Here is a 19,911-nt window from a genome sequence, read left to right on the forward strand (position 1 = left end):
CATTGGGTTCCAAGAAATGCTAGTTCTGCTCAAAGTTTGGTTCAAAATGCTTTCGAGGAAGCTCAAAATTCTGTTCGCAGTACACGAAGGTCATCCCCCATCAACACAAACAAGGTGTATCCTTTTAATATATTGTAACTCTCCGAGAGATAAATCGAAAGTTACCTTTGAGTAGTCTCTATCATATGTGTCTTTGTTGCTGCATAGAATATTGTTGCATGGAGCATGCATTCTGAATTGTTGCATGGAAACATGCATTGCCATCATTGCATAGAATATCCATGCACGTTGCATTGGATCATGCACTGTTATCATTCTGCATAGAATGCGTATGTTGTGTCACATTGTACTACACTTGTTCATGTTGTCGTTGCATAGAATATTGTTGCATGGAGCACACATTTTGAGTTGTCGCATTGAACATGTGTTACCATGTTTGCATAAAGTACGCATCGTGCATCGAATATACATCGTTGATCATTTTGCATAGAATATGCTTCAGTTTCATTTCTTGCGTGTTGAGCATTGAGCATGCCTCAACATCATGTTATGATCATCCGTCTTGCTTGAGACATGCATTGTATTGCATTATACCTATAAAGTTTCTTTCTTATGCAGGCACGATATTGTACGTGCGGCTCATTCGAAGCTGGTGCAACCAAACGATATTGTATATACGGTTCATTCAAAACTGGTGCAACCAGACGATATTGTATGTACGGTTCATTCAGGGACTCCAGGTAAGATCATTCCTGTCCTTTGAACACCTCGTTTTAGTTGGAAGCATTCGGGTACGCCCGGTGCTTACACCACTCCTTGCTTTGGTTAGAAGCGTTTGGACCGTGTGTCCGACGCTTATACCTCCTTACTTTGGTTAGAAGCGTTTGGACCGTGTGCCCGACGCTTATACCTCCTTGCTTTGGTTAGAAGCGTTTGGACTGTGTGCCCGACGTTTATACCACCTCTTTGGTTAGAAGCATTGGGTTGCGGGCTCGATGTTTATACCACCCCTCCGGTTAGAAGCGTTTGGAACAAGTTTCGATGCTTGTACCTCTCTGTTTTGGTCTGAAACATTGGAACGTGCTCTGATGTTTATACCACCCTCCGGTGTTTTCTTTCCCTCTCTCGCGTGTGATACGCTAAGAGGTGTTTTTCTTCCCTCTCTTGCGTGTGATACGCTAAGAGGTGTTTCGTTTGAGACTTCGGGTATTCCCGATAGTCGCTTTTAGTCTTTCCTACGTGAAGTGTAGTGAAGATTGCATAATTTCTTACATCCTTTCTGCATGAACTGTAGTTCAGTTTGTGGTTCCCACGCGTAGCGTGTTTGCTTACGAGTTTGCTGTAGCATTTCTTTACATAACATTTGCATCTAGATGTTTCATTACAGCCCTCTTTACATAATCATAAGTTATGTTCTGCATTGTGCATGTCATTTGTATTTTTCCCTTGCCTGCGGGCGTATCTTTTTTTGTTATCTTACCTATTTGTCTAAGTCTTCGGCCTTGTCAAAAATGGGTCGTCTCTGGGCTTTGACATTCACTCCCCTCATTTTATGACTTCTGAGTTCTGTCAAAGAAGGGCAACTGTAAACATCCCATTTTTGACCGACCTCAAGACTTTGACGTTATCGGTTGTGCACTCGATGGTTGCGCATGTTTGTACTTGTTTTGAGCGCCCGAAGGTCTCTGCTGAGCGCCTTGTCTTTGAGTCTCTTAACTCTTTGTGTTTTGGCGTTGCTATTGGGCCAAACCTGGTTGCCTCTTGCCTAGGGGGGTGAAAAAGGCCTTGCCGGCCACTTTCCTCTCTTGTAGGCCACTTGAAGTGGTCGGTAGACTAGGGGAAGTGGCCGGCCAGCCACCTTAACTGGCCGGTGGCCGATTTTCTCTCTTTTTAGATATTTTCAGATCTTTTGAGCCAGCTGTGGCTCACTGAAACTCATCATCCATACACGTGTATGGAGGGATCAAGCAAGCCTTTTTGCTTACTTGCTCTATATAAGGGGAGGTCCCTCACCCTTTAGAGAGGTTGACAAATTTCAGAGCTAAATTTCTCTCTCTCTAGAATTCTCACTCTCTCTCTCTCTATATATTGTGCTATATTGTGCTTGAAAGTGTATTTTCTTTCCATATTTGCACTAAAACACCTAGTCAAACACCACTACCTTGGAGCTGAGGTTCTTGAAGGTTTGTTTGGAGCTCAAAAGCTGGTTTTGGCTCGGAGGAAGACCTGTCTTGCTACTGTTCTTCAAGGGTAACAACTTGTCCCTCTTAAGCTTTGTTTTAATTAAGTGTTTGATCACTTTTGCATGCTATTTTAAGGCTGGTTTTAACCTCTTAAAAACTCTGATTTTAAGGCTTTAAAATGTTGGTTTGAGTCTTGTTTGGTTAGGAGGTGTTTCCCCTCTTTTGCTCTTTGGCTTGTAAAGCCTCTTGAGCCACCTTTCTTAGCCTTTGCAATCACCTTTGTTTGGCCTTTCTACCACTGAAACTCAGAGGAATTTCAGTGGTAGAAAGTTGGTTTTAAGGCTCAAAATAGGAGGGGGTGGTCCCATCTTCTTGTATCTTGTTTGTATGCATAGATGGCCTATCAAGTGAGCATGTGTTTCTTCCTTTTTGAAGCTTAGTTCAAGCATGTTTTTGTGACTTTTTGGACCTGCTCCAACTCTATTTTTGGCTGGTTTGGCCACCTATTGCTTGCTACTTACACTTGTAGTGTAATCTTGTTTAATAGCCTTGAATGCCTAATGAGTTAGTCCATCGTTCTAGTATATGTTAGCTTGATTCCAGCATATTTTTTGCCTTATTTTAGCATGCTTTAGCTCTGTTTTGAATGGCCTTGGTCCTTTGAGGCTTGTCTTGTATGGCTATGGTTTAGTTGGCTTTGCTAGCTTTATGTTTTGAGCTCTCTAGCATGCTTTGTTTGAGTTATTTCCATGATATGGCATCATTTAGCTTGTAATTTCAGAGCTTATACCATTGTCATACTCTTGCTTGTGTTACTCCTTCATTGCTTCTAAAAGTTAAGCCTTATGCTTTGCTTGTTGGCCAATTGGTACGCATGATTTTCTTGCCTGGTAAACTTCAATCTCAGCATGATTTGGCCACTGTTTTGGCATGTCTGAGGTCTGTTTTGATTTAGTTTAGCCCTTTGAGGCTTGTGTTGTAAGGTGGTGGCATAACCCCTTTCATTAGCTTAATGAGTTAAGCCTTTAAGCATGCATTACATAAGTTGTTTGCATTGTTTTTAAGTCACTTAGCATGCTATTTCAGTGCTCAAATGTGTGTCATTGCACTCCATTGTTTCAAATTTTCATTCACCTTGAATGTGGCCTTAAGCCCTTTGTTGACTTGAGCATGAACTTGAGGCATTCATGCCTATTGGTTTTAATCCTCCCTTGAGGATTTCTACTAACCAATAGCATGATACTTTCTTCATGCTCAAGGCACTCGAAGCTTAGGTCATCTTTCAAATTAGAGGACTTTTCACAGTTAGACTTAACCAATTAAGGAATGGTTTGGTAATGTAAATGAGTAAACAAGAATTGAGACAAGTAAAATATGCCAAGATAACATATGTGTGTTGCATTGCATGTGTTTGGATCTGACGTTAATCCAAGCACAAGAAATGCGAGATGTTTCATTCTCAAAGTGATGAAACGTGTTGCATTTCTTGGTTGCCAACACCCTTGATCATGCATGATAGGGTGGAGACACTTTGAGTCTCATGTACACATTCACTAAACTTATACAAGCTTGGTTTTCCAACCATCATGCATTGAGATGCTTGATTGGTGGCTTGATAGCCAAGTACCACACTCCTTTGTGCTTAAGAAATGATGAGGACAGTGGTAGTACACACATTTCTTGCCAAATACATTGTCTTGGCTCTGTTGCTCTCTGTTGCAGCAAAGGCAGAATTCTGGAAAGAAAAGTGGCCGACCGGCCACTTGCACTAGCCTGTCGGCCAGTTGAAGTAGCCTACCGACCAGTTGAGGTGGCCGGCCGGCCACCTGAAGGAGAAATTGTCCAAAGTGTTCCTATTTTGGGGCAGAAGCCATCTGAAAGTTTGTGCAGTGTTCTGAGATCACAGTGTGTGCAAACAGAGGCAACTCACGGCAAGGCAATACGTTTTTGGGCGAAGCACATCGAGCATGCATGTCTCCCTCCCCCGAGGCCATTTTACTACTTTACTTAGCTAGTTAATTTACTGGTTTTGTAATTAATTAGTTAATGTGTTTAGCTAATTTAATTCGTCTTTATAATATTCTAATTAGCTTAGATTAGCTAGTTATTCAATCTCATTTGGTTTGTAATAATTAATTAGCTAAGTTAGTTAACTAGTTGTTTTGTATTAAGTAGCTTATCTTAGCGTAGCTAGTTAGCTTATTTATTTGGACCCTCCTTCGAGATGGCGCATTGTTGTAATAAGTGTGCGTGTGTGTGTGCATGTCTTCCAACCCCACTTCTTTCTCCTTTTTACTTATCAGCTTTTGATGGTTAGTTTAGGGCATATCTCGATTAGCATACCTTATGCTTTGCATGCGTGCATCATTCATTTGTATTGCATGCATCGGGCTCGGCGCATCACTCAAACTGCACCGTATTTCAATACCTATTTGAATACATGTATCAAATCGTCGTATTCATATGCCATTTTAGATAGCCGAGCCTATTTAGATGCATTTTGCATGTATTGCATTAGACATCTTGTATAGTTAGGATCATGCATTGTTTTCTAACTAGTTTTCTGTTTTGGCTCGGAGTACACTATAAGTGTTTACGCTTTAGCATACTTGCATGAGTGTGAGTGTTGCCATGATAGCATGCTTGCCATAAGGCTATTTGCTTAAGTGCTTAACTGCTTGAATGCCTGTGGATAGAAGCTAGATTGTCTGAATTGGGACAATTCATCAAATGAGAGTTTTAAGCCCACTTTGCGAAGTGGCAAAATCATGTTTTCAAGCCCACTTGAGGGTGACGAATCCACGCTTTAGCCTACTTACGAGTAGCACCTTCAAACCCTTTTCACAAACAAACATGAGTTTTTTTCTTCCAATTTTCATGATTGAGTCTATACTTGTATGCTTTGTGCATCACATAATAAGTTAGATTAATAACCAGAATAAGAACACATGGTTTATAAAACAACATATCATGCTTAGTAGAGGCCGATCCTTTGATTGGGCGAGCGGAGGTGCTCATTTCAGGACCTTCCCCTCTCGTACCCAAGTTTCCGAGCCGAGGCAACTTTGGTGATAACGGACACGTGGCCTTTGGCACGAGTCAGGGTTTCCTAAATTTCCTAAAAATAAAATATTTAGGTGGCGACTCTGTAATCTGGCAAAGCAGTCCATGTTTGGCGCTTTTTATTCAAAATTGATTTTCCAAAACCAATTGCTAGATTTGGACTCTTTGGTGTTTATTAGTCTCACATTGCCCTTTGTGAGATTAGATTCAGAACCGTGACAAGAGTCCGAACTGTAGTAAGACCAATTCGCGCCCTCTCCAAAAGGGGGGGCGTGCGAAGAAAGTTGGGTCTGCAGTTGGCGATATGGGTGCAAAGGAAAGAAAGACAGATGAGAGAATAGAGGAATGGAAATGAAAGAAAAAGAAAAACAATGGACAAAATAGGAAAAGTCAATGTTTTTGCAACAATAGAAAAACAGTAATTTTACTTACACCATTAGTTTACCTCTTTAACCTTCCATCTCATTACACTACTAAGAAAAAAAATGTGATTCTACACCCATTATATTACCAAAACTAACCCTAAATTAAAAATTCTTCAAAACCCTTTCAGTTTTGTCTCTTTACACCTATAGCTTTTGGACTTCGATTTTGATGCCCTCCACTTTGATCTCATACTGGACATTATTGATGGCGGAGTCACCGCAGTGCTTGATGAATCGTCTTCTTCAATGGTGGAGCCAAAGAAGAAATAAAAGGTTGTGGCGTTGCCAAAAATTGTCGACGATTTGGAGATCTTGATAAAGAGGTTGAAGACGAAGCAACCCAATGATGGGAAATCGAAAAGGGACAACAATTCTGATGTGTATTTGGATGCAAGGTGGTCGAGAGAATTGGAGTTGTTTGAAAGATTTTAGAGAAGTTTCTGGGAAGAATCTGGACATGATTATGCTGTGTTTGTGAAAGAATTGGGCATTATGAGATTTAGGGTTGATGAAGCAAGATCAAGAGAAGAGGCTTTTGATGAGGGCTTGCATGGTGTAATTAGTGGCAGAAGTTGTATACAGTAGAATGAGGGTAAGAATGGACTGATGGCGTCGGTAGATGGTGCTTCGGTGAAGATGGAGGGGATTGATGGAAAAAAAAAATTAGGGGTTTCAACTTTTTAGATTTGAAAATATTTTGGTAACTTTAGTTAGGGATATAAATGTAATTAAAAAAAAGTAGAAAGTTAAGGGTGTAATGATCTAATTTGGCGATGTAAGTATAATCACTCAGGTTTCGTTCACAAATATACTACTTTAGTAATTCTGACTTTTTACGAAAAGATGTGTAGAATGTAGAGAGAGTGATATAACAATTTATAGTGACTCTTTGACATTTGAATAAAATTGAAAGTTGCCAAACAAGGCATCAGTAGAAAAAGGGAGCTTTTATTTACAAAATATTTTATATCTTTACATCTATTTTCTAATTATACCATTTTTTTTAAAATTTAAAATTTTCATTTTTGCTCATTCCAGTTTTCATAATTTCAAATAAGGTTAGACTTTTCTTAAGTTTAAATTTAAATTAACTGAGATAATTGTTCAGGCATTCGAGGCACACTATATGTACCATTTTTATAATTCAAATCGGTCATTGGCTATTTATATATATCATTCATCAAAAAAAAAAAATAAATTAATCTAATACTCTTAACAATTTTATATTTTAGGATAAACTACCAATAGGTACTAATAGTTAGACTTAATTCTCATAAAGTCTTATTGAAAATAAGTTCTAATAAAACCGTCGCTAAAAATAATTTTGTGACATTTTTTGCATATGTTGTTAAAAATTGACAATTAGTGACTCTTTTTTATCACAGTTTTTATAAATTATCATTAAAACTTACAATTAGTAATATTTTTCTATGACGATTTTGTCAAACTATTGTTGAAAATTGAAAAATAGTGATTTTTTTTTTGCGAGTTAGTGATTTTTTTTGTGACAATTTTTAAACTTTCGCTAAAAATTTACAATTAGTGATATTTTTTTAATAATATTTAATAAAAAAATGCCATTAATTCTTACTAGACCTATTAAATAATAAAATAACTTATTAGGATTTACACGTAATTCCTTTCTATTTTTTCATGTTTTGCTTCTAAAAGAATAAATAATAAGCGTGGTTTTGAAAGTAGACAAACCTATTTGTGTTTTTCATGTAATAAAAGGGGGGGGGGGGAAGTGTGTGTAAGAGCATCTTCAATAGTGTATCAATTTTTTCATTAAATTTGAATAAAAATTTAAGTAAAAACTTCATTTGATATCAACTGCTCCAACAGAGGATTTGGAGCTTCTTCAGACCATTGGTCGACCGGAGGACGACCGAACGAATGTTTGGCTAGTCGACCAACCAGTGTAATTTTTTTTTTCCCCCTTCTTGAGGTGGTCATCTCGGAAGACATCCGGAGGGACATCCAGCAATGGCAATGAATAATGATTTGATAAAAGAAAAGTTGGTTCTTAGTTTAATAAAAGAAAAGTGAAATTCTCAATTTGATGAAACCATTGAAACTAAAAAGAGATATATTTTCCATCAAATTCAAATTTAATGATGAGTTTAATATACGGATGGAGATGGTCTAAAGAGGTATTTTTGCAATGTAAAAAAGATCAATGAAATTGGGGTGGGTGTACTCCAGTTCAAAATAAATAGGGTAAATTATAATTTAACCTCCTGTAGTTTGCCTAAAAAACACGGAGCCCCCCCTATAGTTTCATTTGTAACACTTAAACCCTCTATACTTCATACCATATTGCAATATTCGACGGACGTAACAAAAGTTGTAAAAAGTCATAAATGCCCCTAGATATTTTACATCCCTCAGTCGTTTCATTTTAGTTGACTAATACCAGTATTCACATCTCTATCTTCTCTCTCTCTCTCTATCTTCTTTCTCGCCGTGGTTGATTGGATTGAAGTAAGGTTTCATCATCGATTTCACCATCATATTGCGAACGACATTACTAGTTTAGGTATGTGTTGCTTACCCTAATTTATTTGGATCGTTAGATGTTGATTTTCCCTAATTTTGATTCATAACTGAGTGTGTGTTCACTTCGATTTACAAAATTTGTAATGTTTTATGCATGGTATGCCCGTATTGCTTTAATTTTTGGGGATTGTGATTAAAGTGGGGTGGGGTGGGATTTTTTTATTCACATATTTATTTTTGTATACTTTAGTTTTCTATATTCATGCCTTTTATTATTTAATTTTTTTTGGATGTTGGTTAAAGTGGGATGGGGTGGTGTATAGAGGTTTATAAACAACAGGTATTTTTTTATGATGTTAACCTTGGGGTTTTTTTTTTTTTTATGATGTTGAGTTTTAAGATAGGGTATTCTGTTCATATATTATGTTTATAGTTGTATTCATATATTCTATTTCTATTTAGAGATTTTGTAATTTTTCATGCATGTCATGCCTGTATTGGTGTAATGTTCTTGAATTTTGGTGAAGGTGGGGTATAGTTTGTTGTGGCCTCAAGGGGATTTGAATATGAATTAAATAGTGGGGTCCAAGGATTATGATTGTTGTTATGTGGTCCCAATGAGTTTGAGTTTTGTAATGTAATATTGTGACGTTTTGTTGTTTTCTACAGTGAGGTAAAAAAAAAAAAAAGATTTTTGAGATCAACTATAATGGGTACTTTAGTAAGCCTCCTAATATTGGTTATAAACAAGGGGAAGTGAAATATATATATGATGTTGATCCTGACAAACTGTCTTTTATTGAGATTCATACCATCTTGAAGAAGATGAAAATAGATGACTATAGTACTTCTGTTTTGTGGTATAAGAAACAAAACTTTGGATGATGAGTTGACAATAATTGAAGAAGATGTTGATGTATATACCATGATATGTGATTATGAGGGTTTAGATGTGATTCCATTATTTGTGGAGAAAGGTCAGGAACCATTACAAGTGATAAGTCCAAAAGGGAAACATTTGGTACCCCCAAGAGTACCAGTTATTACTAAGCAGGCACTGAATTGGCATGAGATGAAAAATATAAGTGAAGAAGAGATGGATTGTGGAGATGGAGTGCAAGATGTAGATGATGAGGAAATGCATAATGGCGATAGGGATGAAGGAGCAGCAGATAAAGATGTCAGAGATGATGAAAAGGGATATTGTAGCTTGGGATGAAGAAGATAGTGATGATCCTAATTACATTGATGATGGAAATGATGATAGTGGTTCAGAAGATGAAAACTATGAAAGTGATGAACCTGGCTGGTTGAATGAGGATTTAGAGGGGCCAAAAGATGATGATATTTTCTCACCAAGGAAGACTGTAAAGAAAATAAAGAGGCAACCTCCTTCATGTGATCAAGGGGCAGACGAAGGGTGGTATTTTGATCCTGAGGATGAAGTGTACATAACTCATTAGATGAGGAATGTGAAGATAAATATCTTGAGTTCATTGAGGAAGTAGATATGAAGAAGCCACAAATCAAACTTGGAATGAAGTTTGCCACCCCTCAAATTTTTAGAAAGGCAATGAAAGAGTGAAATATCCAACATGCTTATGACATAAAGTACATACAGAATAACAACTCTAGGATTACTGTAGTGTGCAACCATGGATGTGGATGGAGATTGCATGCTTCTCCCATGCAAGGTGAAAGAACTTTTCAAATAAAATCATTCCAGCCAAAACATGCATGTGGAAGGTCATATAATAATCACTTGGTGAACTCAACTTACTTAGCACACAAGTATATGGACAAGCTAAGGGATGACCCTAATATCAATGTTGGGCCTATGCAGAAGACAGTTTGGAGGGAGTTTATGGTTGATGTTAGTAGGCCTCAATTGTATAGGGCTAAAAAAAAAGCAAGAGAAGTTATTGAAGGGGATCAAAGGGTCCAATATGCAAAAGTGTATGATTATTGTGAAACAATGAGGCTGCATAATCCTAATGTAATGCAAGTAGTGGTGGATAGGCCCAATGAAGACATGCTTAGGCCTAACTTAGAATTACCCCCAGTTTTCCAAAGGTTATATGTTAGGTTTGTAGCCCTTAGAACAGGATTTGTTAGAGGATGCAGGCCCATTATAGGATTGGATGGGTGTCATTTGAAAGAAATCTATGGTAGACAATTATTATATGCACTTGGAAGGGATGTGTAACAACCCGGACCCATGATTAACGTTAATCTATGCTTAAGTATGTTTAACAAGTAATTAAGACGAAGTCATGAGTCAATTACATGAGCATTACATTATTTGTGTTTATATCTGTTTAACGTAGAAAGATCTATTCACGTTTTCGTTTCGGTTTACAAATTAAAGGCCTTATTGGCATCCGATTCAGAAATTGACTTGATTTTTGTGTTAAGTAGAATTTTTAGAATTTTATGGTAGGTCCAATTGAAATTCGACTTGGAACGATTAAATTAGATTAACTTAATGCCTACTTAATTAGCCTTAATTAACTATCATTAGGTAAACCTATATAAAGCTTCTTATGTACTATCACTCTCTCTTTTTCTTTCATTTTCAACCCATGACGAGCTCACACACATACAAACGTGTAAAGGGATAGAGAGAGACTAGAGAGGAGCCTTCAAACAAGAAAATTGTTAGAGAATTAAGAAGACTTGAAGACTTTGAGCAAGAATTCACTAGGATTCAAAGAGTTGAGAACCTAAGGTATGAAATCAAGCCTTTAATTGGGTAATTAGGGAGTTTAACTCATGCATTCAAAATAATTAAGTAAGTTAGGGCATGAATTAAGCTTAATGAAGTAGTAGGATAGAGTATACATGCATGCATGTACATTACATTACATTTAGAGCATGTTGTCTAAGAATTTGCCCCATGCATGTTCATATTATAGTTGTAGTCTAAGAATTCACCATGTTTTTGGAAAGGAATATCTCATGTAATCATGTTTTGGAAGTTATGAATTCAAATGAATACATGCATGGCATAATTACATAATGTTCTTCCATTTCAAGTTGAATTTTGAACAATTATCACCCTTTTGGGCTTGAATTTCATGAAAAGATCTTTGATTCTCAATGTTCTTCAAGTTTAGACAAGTTTCCTTAAGTTTTGGGCCCAAATGATGAGTTTTGAAATGTTGGAATCAAGATTTGAAGCTTGGAAGCAATTCTGAAAATTCCAGAATTCTACTTCCACGCTCAAGTGACAAATTCCCCGCTCGAGCGACCACTTTGGGTCTCACACTTTCGCTCGAGTGACCAAGAGCTGGCTCGAGCATGAAATGCATGCTCCCAGAAGTCTTTATGTTTTGCAGCACGCTCGAGCGAGGGCATGTCTCTCATGCTCAAGCGAATGTCGAGCGAGCGTCGAGCGGGAAAAACAAGCAGCCAGTACTTTTTCAAAAGTTTGCAAACCGCTCGAGCGGGTCCTCACATTTTGCATGTTCGCTCGAGCGAGGAAAGCCACGCTCGAGCGTGAACCCTGTTTTCAGTAAGTTTTGAAAAATGTTTTTAAGTACATTTTTGCATCCTCATTTCATCCTAGGCATTCCTAGGCCAAGATTAAAACACTATAATGAGGATAAAGGCTAGAAACACACTAAGGACAAATGAAATAAGTTATGTACAATCCGAGCGTGTGTTCCAATGTATGTATCTGTTATGTTAATGTAGGTCACGCGTCTCAAGTTAAGTGAATTGCTTACTCTACTCATCTATTTGGAGCCACCGGCTATCTATGAATAATAACTTAGTAAAATTATGTTCAAATTAAATTATTTCTGTATATGGACTAAGATCCGTACCGTGAAATCTATGTGTTTAAACTATGAATGATTGTCCGCCTTTGTCAAATATTTATGACATTCATGCTATGATTCAAGTATGCTATTTGTACCCGGACTGGAGGTTCCTTATGGAACTGGCAAGTTATCTGTACCCGGCTGGAGGTTCCTTTATGAAACTGAGAAGTTATTGGTATCCAATCTAGAGGTTCCTTTATGGAACTGGCAAGTTATCCGTACTCGGCCGAAGGTTCCTTTACTGAACTGACAAGTATGATCAATGATGTTCTGTATATGATCTATTAGCGCTAACGAATAATCTATGAATGAACAAGCATGATTTCTAAATTCTGTTTACACGTTGAATGAGAATATGAAATAGTTCTATGTACGGACTTAATTGTGGGACATCATTTATTAAATCCTTTACTCTGTTATTATCCACTGTGCGAATTTATATTATGTATGTAGGTGATCAAGTATGTGATCAGGCTTAGAGTTGAGAACCTGGAGTTTCAGTTTTGTCAGCTAGCCTTCGTGGCTCTCGAGGAGGTTCCGTTTTGAGTCAAGTCTCAAGGCTATGTTTTGGGAATGTATAAGCTTTGGTTTCTTTTGATTTTCGGACAAGTTTTCTGTTATGCATACACGAAGTGACTTAATTATTGTATTTTGTTTAATCACACGTATGGTTATGGAAGTTTGAAATTATCAGTCTCATGCATGTCTTCACAGCTCGTTGGACTATGTATATTTCATGTATTTGCTTCTGCAGCCCCTATTTATATGCTATCATGTCAAGAGGCCTTCGGTAATCCAAGGACTACTGGGCGCTTATGTCACTAAACCTATAGCGGCGGGTTTGGGGTGTGACAGGATAGGAACAACAACTATTTTCCAATCTCATGGGCAGCTGTTGAGGCAGAAAGTAAAGATTGTTGGGTGTGGTTTTTAAGGCAACTCATGGATGATATTGGTAGTGCTGATGACATGGGATGGGTCTTCATTTCTGACAGACAGAAGGGGTTGGTACCTGCATTTGAGGAGGTAATGCCAAATATGGAACATAGGTTTTGTATGAGGCATATTTACTCAAATTTCAGAGCAAAGTTTAAAGGGCTTGAATTGAGGGGCCTATTATGGAAGGCAGCTACAACTGGGACTGTGAGGGAATTTGAATTTCACATGAACAAGTTGAAGGAAATGGATCCAGAAGAGAAAGCATACAAGTGGCAAAGGAAGATAGATCCTGCTTTATGGATTAAGTCCCATTTCAGCCCAAGAAGTAGGTGTGATACATTGTGAACAACATGTGTAAGTCATTCAATAACAACATCTTAGAAGCTAGGGACAAACCCATAATCCGCATGCTTGAATGGATTAGAAGGAGGGTAATGCATAGGATTCAAATCAAGAAGGAAGGGATGGAAAAATACACTGGTGAAATTTGTCCCAACATTGTCAAAGATTTGGAAGCACTGAAGGTGCAAACTAAGAATTGTTTTGCAACCTATTGTGGTGACATAAAATTTGAAGTAAATTGTGGTGATACCACATGTATTGTTGATTTGGAGGAAAGGAAAGGCAGTTGTAGGATGTGGGATTTGACTAGAATACCTTGTAAACATGCAGTAAGTTCCATATATGTTAAAAGAGAGAAGCCAGAGGACTATGTGCACCCTTATTACAGTAAGCACCATTATCTTGTAGCCTATAACTCAATGATTTACCTTATTCCAGGCGAGCATGATTAGGTTGAAACAGGATTGTCAGTAGTGGCTTCGCCATTGTACAGAAAGCAGCTTGGAAGACTACTAAAAATGAGAAAGAATGGTATAAATGAGCCAAGAAACCCTGTCAGAGTTTCAAGACAGAATAGGTTCATGGTTTGTGCTAGATGCATTCAGAAAGATCACAACCAAAGGTCTTGTAAGGGTCTTGTCCATCCCAAGTCCAAGCTTTTTAAGTAAAAAAGAAATAACCAGCAGCAGCCACCTTCAGCAGCAACAACAACATCAACATCAGCAGCAACAACAACATCAACAGCAACTGCAACAGCAACAATTTCAGCTTCAGCAACAACAATATCATCTCAAGTAACCTAAACCTCCAATTTCATTTCATTTTGCAATACATTCTACAACAATTTCATTTCATTTCATTTTGTAACCTGAACCTCCAATTTCAAATCATTGCAGCTCAGAAAGAAGCTCCTTAGTAGGAGGGCCAACACATCCTCATCTCAAGTAAGATCTGTCCACTTTGCATACTTGTTACATCATTGCAGCCCACTAGAGTTAGCCAAGCATTTGAAGAATTTCCAAGTATGAAAGGCTACACATCAGTATCTCAGGTAAGCTCTCTTTTCTATGGGTGTCATTTGGTTTTTGACATAGTTGACAACATATAATTGCTTACTTGGACCATCATCATTGCAGCCCACTAGAGTTCAATACAATTCTCTAGAATTTGATAACTCATCATCTCAGGTATACTCAAATTTCATTTGCAAGTTCATATGCTTTTTACATAACTCATAGCATTTGATTGCATACTTGTTAAATTATTACAACCCAGGATTACTGAAGTTGGCCAAAATTCTCCACATTTCCCAACTTGGATGGGTAACACATCTTCATCTCAGATAAACTCTATCTCTCTCTTCTATGCAACTTTATTTGCTTTTATAGTATTTCAAAAAAATGTAATTGGATACTTGTGTGTGTTGCAGCCTACTAGTTATGGTAAAGGAAAGGGTGAACCAGTTGGAGGTGGTAGCGTTATGTCCAGATCTGCATGGGGAGGTAACTTCATAACAAGAAGTAGAGGAGAAGGTGGGTATGCAAAAGCTATAACTTAGAGGCAAACTGACAAAGGCAAAGACAAAGCATGATGGACTAGACATCTGTTTTTGTGTTTTGAGTCAACTTTTGTTGTGTTTTGAGTACTTTTCAACTTGTTAAATCATTAAGTGAGTTGTACCAATTTGTTTTTGAATTTGAAACTGGCTAGTAAACAATAGTATCTTAGTTTACTATGTCTTGAGAAGCCCAGTGGGTTGAATTATGGCTTGTATTAAAGTACTGTGAGTTGAATTATACGATTTTGAGTTGATATTTGCACATTGTTTGCTTGCTGTACACATGTTTACTTGCTGAAATTGTTTTGTATGAAGCAAATAAAACATGTTTCAAACAGAGGAACAATGAGAACCAACATGTATCTATTCTTTAATGTTCTTGGAAGATGTATTCAACAATTTTATTGCATTTCTTTGGTTCATCAGATGCTTACATTTCATGACCAAAAACATTCTTTCATTACAATTCCTTCACAGACCATTGTACACTTTCATTTTCTACTTTCACTATATGTTTCATCTCTCAAACTCTATGGCCCAATAACAACCCATTTTTCTTCCCTCCAGCTAGCTTCACTCAAAAAATTGTTATGATAAAAAAAAAACCCCATGTCTTAAACAGAGCTTTGCAAAACATTTTCTCCCTTCTATGACTTCTTGCTAGTTCCTTCTCCAACCTGTTCATCTTTACAACCATCTTTGGCAGCACCTCCTCCCAACGTTGGCACATAGGTGGATCAACCCATTCAAAGTAGCCACAAGTTGCATCAACCTATAACAAAAAAATATGAATCCACAAATTCCTTTTCAAACAAAATTCAATATTTTTTTCCAAAATAAAAAAAACAAAAAATTAGTTTTGCTTACCTCATATCTTGCACAATCATAAAACCTTCTACCCATATTTGCAGATGTCATTGAAGTCTTCACAGGGGATCTCTCTCCACAATAACATAGTCTTTGAGGATTTGTCATTGACTGTCTACTTTTGGAAGCAAATGAAGAAGCCATTCAACAATAATCTTCAAAATTTTCAAAATCTTCAACTTTGGGAAAATCTGAGCAACTTTCTGAAAATCAAGGCAGCTTTCAAAAAATTTGGGCAAATTTCAGTTTAGGGTTATGTTGTTTGGGTCTTGATTTGTATATATATATATGGTAATAAGGGTGTTTTGGTAATTTGCCATATGTTTTTGGGCAGGAAACACTGTTTTACTCACCATTCCTACTCGTGCAACACACGCACTGTTTAAACAAACAATTGCGTCGGATATTGCACTTTGGTATAAAGTATAGGAGGTTTAAGGGGTGGTTTGGCATCTCTTATATAATCCATCTTTTTATCTTTTTTCCAACACATCACCTCTCTACTTTTTTACACATCTTTTCATAAAAAGATAAAAAGTACACTTATTTAGATCATTCCAAACAATCCTTTAAGTGTTACAAATGAAACTATAAGGGAGTTCTGTGTTTTTGAGGCAAATTATGGGGGAGTTAAATTATAATTTACCCAAATAAATAAATAAAATAAAATTGAGGTGGGTGTACAAAGATGAATGAAGGAGATTGTTTCTCTCTTCACCCACTTCCCTCTTCGTCACTTCCTTCCATCGCTCTTTCTTCCTCATCCCTTTATCGGTGTTCCATCTCTTTCACGAATATAGACGAGAAGGACATCGGAGTAGGTAAGTGTCAGGCCGATATTGACATGAAAGATTACTTTCTAGGGTCAATCGAATCATCGACCAATCTTGATTTTTTCTTCAACGTTGATATCTTCGAAGCATTCTAACAGCTATAACAGCCATTGATGCCACTCTCAGCGAGCTCCGATCTGATTTCTATCCTCACTTTTTCATTTCTTGTTCTTCAGTTGGTAACTACTCAACCCAACTCTTTCTTTTTTTTTTTTTTTTTGGGGTAACTTGATTTTCAATTTCAATTTCATTTTTTTTGACAACCCACTACATTCCATAAAATTTCGTTATTCATGTTTGTCTGTTTAGTGCAATGCTCTTTTGCTTGTTTGGTACTGGAAATTAATGTGTACATCAGTTTCTTGGAATGTCATTTTCTTTGTGTTTGGTTGTCAGAAAAGTGGAGGAAAAGAAAATGAAAGTGAAAGCAATTTAAAACTCAAATATCATAATTATCGTTTATTGGAACCAAACTGAAAATGATTTACAGTATTCCACAATTACCCAGTAGAAGATGTTTGGTTTGGTTTGGTTTGGTTTTCAGAATCAGTTCTCTGAAAAATTTCAAAAAAATTTAAAACTAATTTTTATATGGTTTTATTTTTTGGGTAGTAATAATTTTTGATAATTTGAAACTTTTGAAATTCATTTTTGTCAAACTAGTTCCTATTTTTTCAAAGAAATTTCAGAAAACCGATTTTGAAAATGAAACCAACCCCCCCCCCCCCCCCCCCCCCCCCCACACACACACACACACACACACACACACAAAAAGCAACCCAAAAGATTTTACAGTACTATATATTTTCTAAAACAATTATATGTGAAGATAGGATGGTTTTACAAGTTTATTAACAATCTAGGTTCTATATGTATTATTTATTGCTGGCTTAATAGGTTATGTGAGAGCTGTCTGTAAGGATGCCAAGGCAGTTTGTGCTGGTTTTCTTCTTGTTGTTAGTTGCATTCACTTCTCATTTTGGTTGGAATGAACGAATTGTGAATGAAGTTCAAGCGAGCCCCAGCATTTCTCAAAAGCAGCGACACATTTCAAAGAGGGAAGAATCTGTCAAAGAAAAGGTGAGACTTTATTATTCAATTTGTGCGCGCTCGTGTGTGTGTGTGTGTGTATTTCACTTTAATTAATCAAGAGATGTTCAATTCGTTGGTCTGGTTGTCACTGATATATTTTTTCTTCAATTATTAGGTTATCCATAAGCATTCTGTAAAGATTCATGCAGGTTTCATTCACCTAAATGATCATATAGGTGTACCAAATCTGGATGGTTTTCCACAATAGATGTAAATTTTTTTTTTTTTTTTTTTTTTTTTTTTAAAGGTTTGATGACTTCTCATAAATTAAAATCTCCCTTCACATGATAAAGTGTGAACCAATTTGCTAGTTTACATAATCTTAATTTGTAATTATTTATTTTATTTGTTTCATATTTTATAGTTGCCGGTTTGTTTTGTTTCTTTCTTCTTTTCTTTTGTTTGTTTCCTTGAATAATTGGAATCCTTTGGTCATCAAGCATTAAGTTCAAAGTCGATGTGTTTCCTTGTTGACTTGCTCTTAATTCCCTTCCCGGGCTTTTCCCAATCCTTGCTCCATATTTTGAGCAATTTGTCCATTAAGCAAATAATTAAAATTACTTGTTTTTTATTTTTTTTTATTTTGCATTATTGTTCATAAATTGCTGTATATAAGTCCTACTTTAATCATACTTCGCTTATTTCAGAAGTTCGTGTGCACCACTGTGTGTTAGATGTGTATACTTTATTAAATGAAAACACTGAATCATGATTTTTTTTTATTTATTTATTTTATATTTATGTAAATCACTTTTAATCATATTGGAGTTATCATTTAGGGTGATGTACGTGCATTATTTGTCTGTTTGTGCACAAGCATTAAAATGCTTGTGGATAAGCGCTCACAGAAGTACACATATACAGGGTATATGTGGATCAGTGAATACATGTCTAGGCATATATTTGGGCACATATACAGTCACACAAGTGTGTATAGATTAATATGCATATATAGGCACATATGTGAGATGCCTAGGTCTATATATATGGATTCATATGCATACATAGGCACATATGGAGCCTTATTTTCGATTCCTTGGTTGCTTGCATCCCACAGGATTGAGAAGCTTTATTTTGCTGGCCAGGAAAAATAGGACAAGGTATTGTCAGGGATAGGGGAAGATTATGGGCCAAGGTGATCTGACTGAAGTGCAGTCTTTAAGTCCTCTTTACGGGCTAAAAGTTGGTGGAAGGGCTAAAATTTGTTTTTGGAAATGGGAGAACCTCACTAGTTGAGGATTCTGCTTCTTTGCACGCTACTTTATTTTTATATGCTTCTAGAAGAATGTCTGGTCCTGCTTGTATCCCTCTTTCTGTTTTATTTGTAGTTTTTCCTTTTGTTTTGTATGAGAAAAATAGTGTCGTTCATTTAGGCTGTGGTGAGTCGTTTTAAAAGGTAACTTATCATACTCTATTAATTTCTTTTGGCATATATAAAATCATGTACAATATTCCTTCTTTGAAATTTTATATTGCATGTAATCTGGCTTATAGTCATCTTTGAAGTCAGAATAGAGCCGTTAAGAACTAACCTTTTGTAGATGACATTAATTAATGCTTTATTTGGTTCACTATAATGAGATAGAATAGAATGGAATGATCATTCCATTGGCTCTCCCTGAAATGATCATTCCCTTACAATAATGAATGATGATTCAATTTGCAATACATTTTTCATTATCATTTTAGTCAAATCAATCATTCCATTTCACTTCATTCCAGAAAACCAAAAACTACCCAACTATCTTTGAAGGTGATTGTGAGTTTTGGAATCTTATTGTTGCAGATTATCCTATCTCAAGAGAGAAGCATTCAGAAACTTAATGAGCTTGTAAATAGTCTTCGAGAACAATTGCTACACTGCAAGGACAAAATTGAAGCTGTGAATAACACTTCAGTTCCGCCAATAAAAAAAAAGCAATTCAGTTCCTTTGACAAAACCTCAAAATGAACTCCAGCAGCAACAAATCCTGGAGGCCTAGTCAAATACTTGGTCTGTGCAAGTGCGGAAACCATTTTTCTGTGTTCAAGCAATGTTGCGCCACCATGGTGATATGTCCATGTCATTTGTGCTGCCTTATATATCATAACCTTAGATCTTCATTTCTTGTCAATATTTTATGGTTAATTTTATTCTACTTCCCATTATCAATTGTATTTTCTGTCTTGTACAGCTGCTAATCTGTATACTCAGTCACTCTTGATATGGGATTGAATATCTAAGTATATCTGAATGGTTTGGGCCTTAAATTGTTCATTGAGCATGTCCGATAGAAATTATGTTTT

The 19,911-nt window shown here is 36.6% G+C and overlaps 1 long non-coding RNA gene across 1 annotated transcript in view; it reads left to right on the forward strand.

Moving 5' to 3' along the window:
- The window catches only part of LOC145822504 (uncharacterized), a 32,245-nt gene extending 17,670 nt beyond the window's left edge, over positions 1-14,575 (forward strand). The window contains exons 2-4 of the long non-coding RNA XR_014363826.1: positions 12,448-14,219; positions 14,261-14,326; positions 14,412-14,575. This is a non-coding gene — a long non-coding RNA (uncharacterized LOC145822504). The remainder of the gene's footprint in view (positions 1-12,447; positions 14,220-14,260; positions 14,327-14,411) is intronic.
- The last annotated feature ends 5,336 nt before the right edge of the window (positions 14,576-19,911 follow it).

The sequence above is a fragment of the Camellia sinensis genome, chromosome 3 (genome assembly GCF_055761805.1).
Source record: "Camellia sinensis isolate YWXY chromosome 3, ASM5576180v1, whole genome shotgun sequence".
NCBI lineage: Eukaryota > Viridiplantae > Streptophyta > Magnoliopsida > Ericales > Theaceae > Camellia > Camellia sinensis.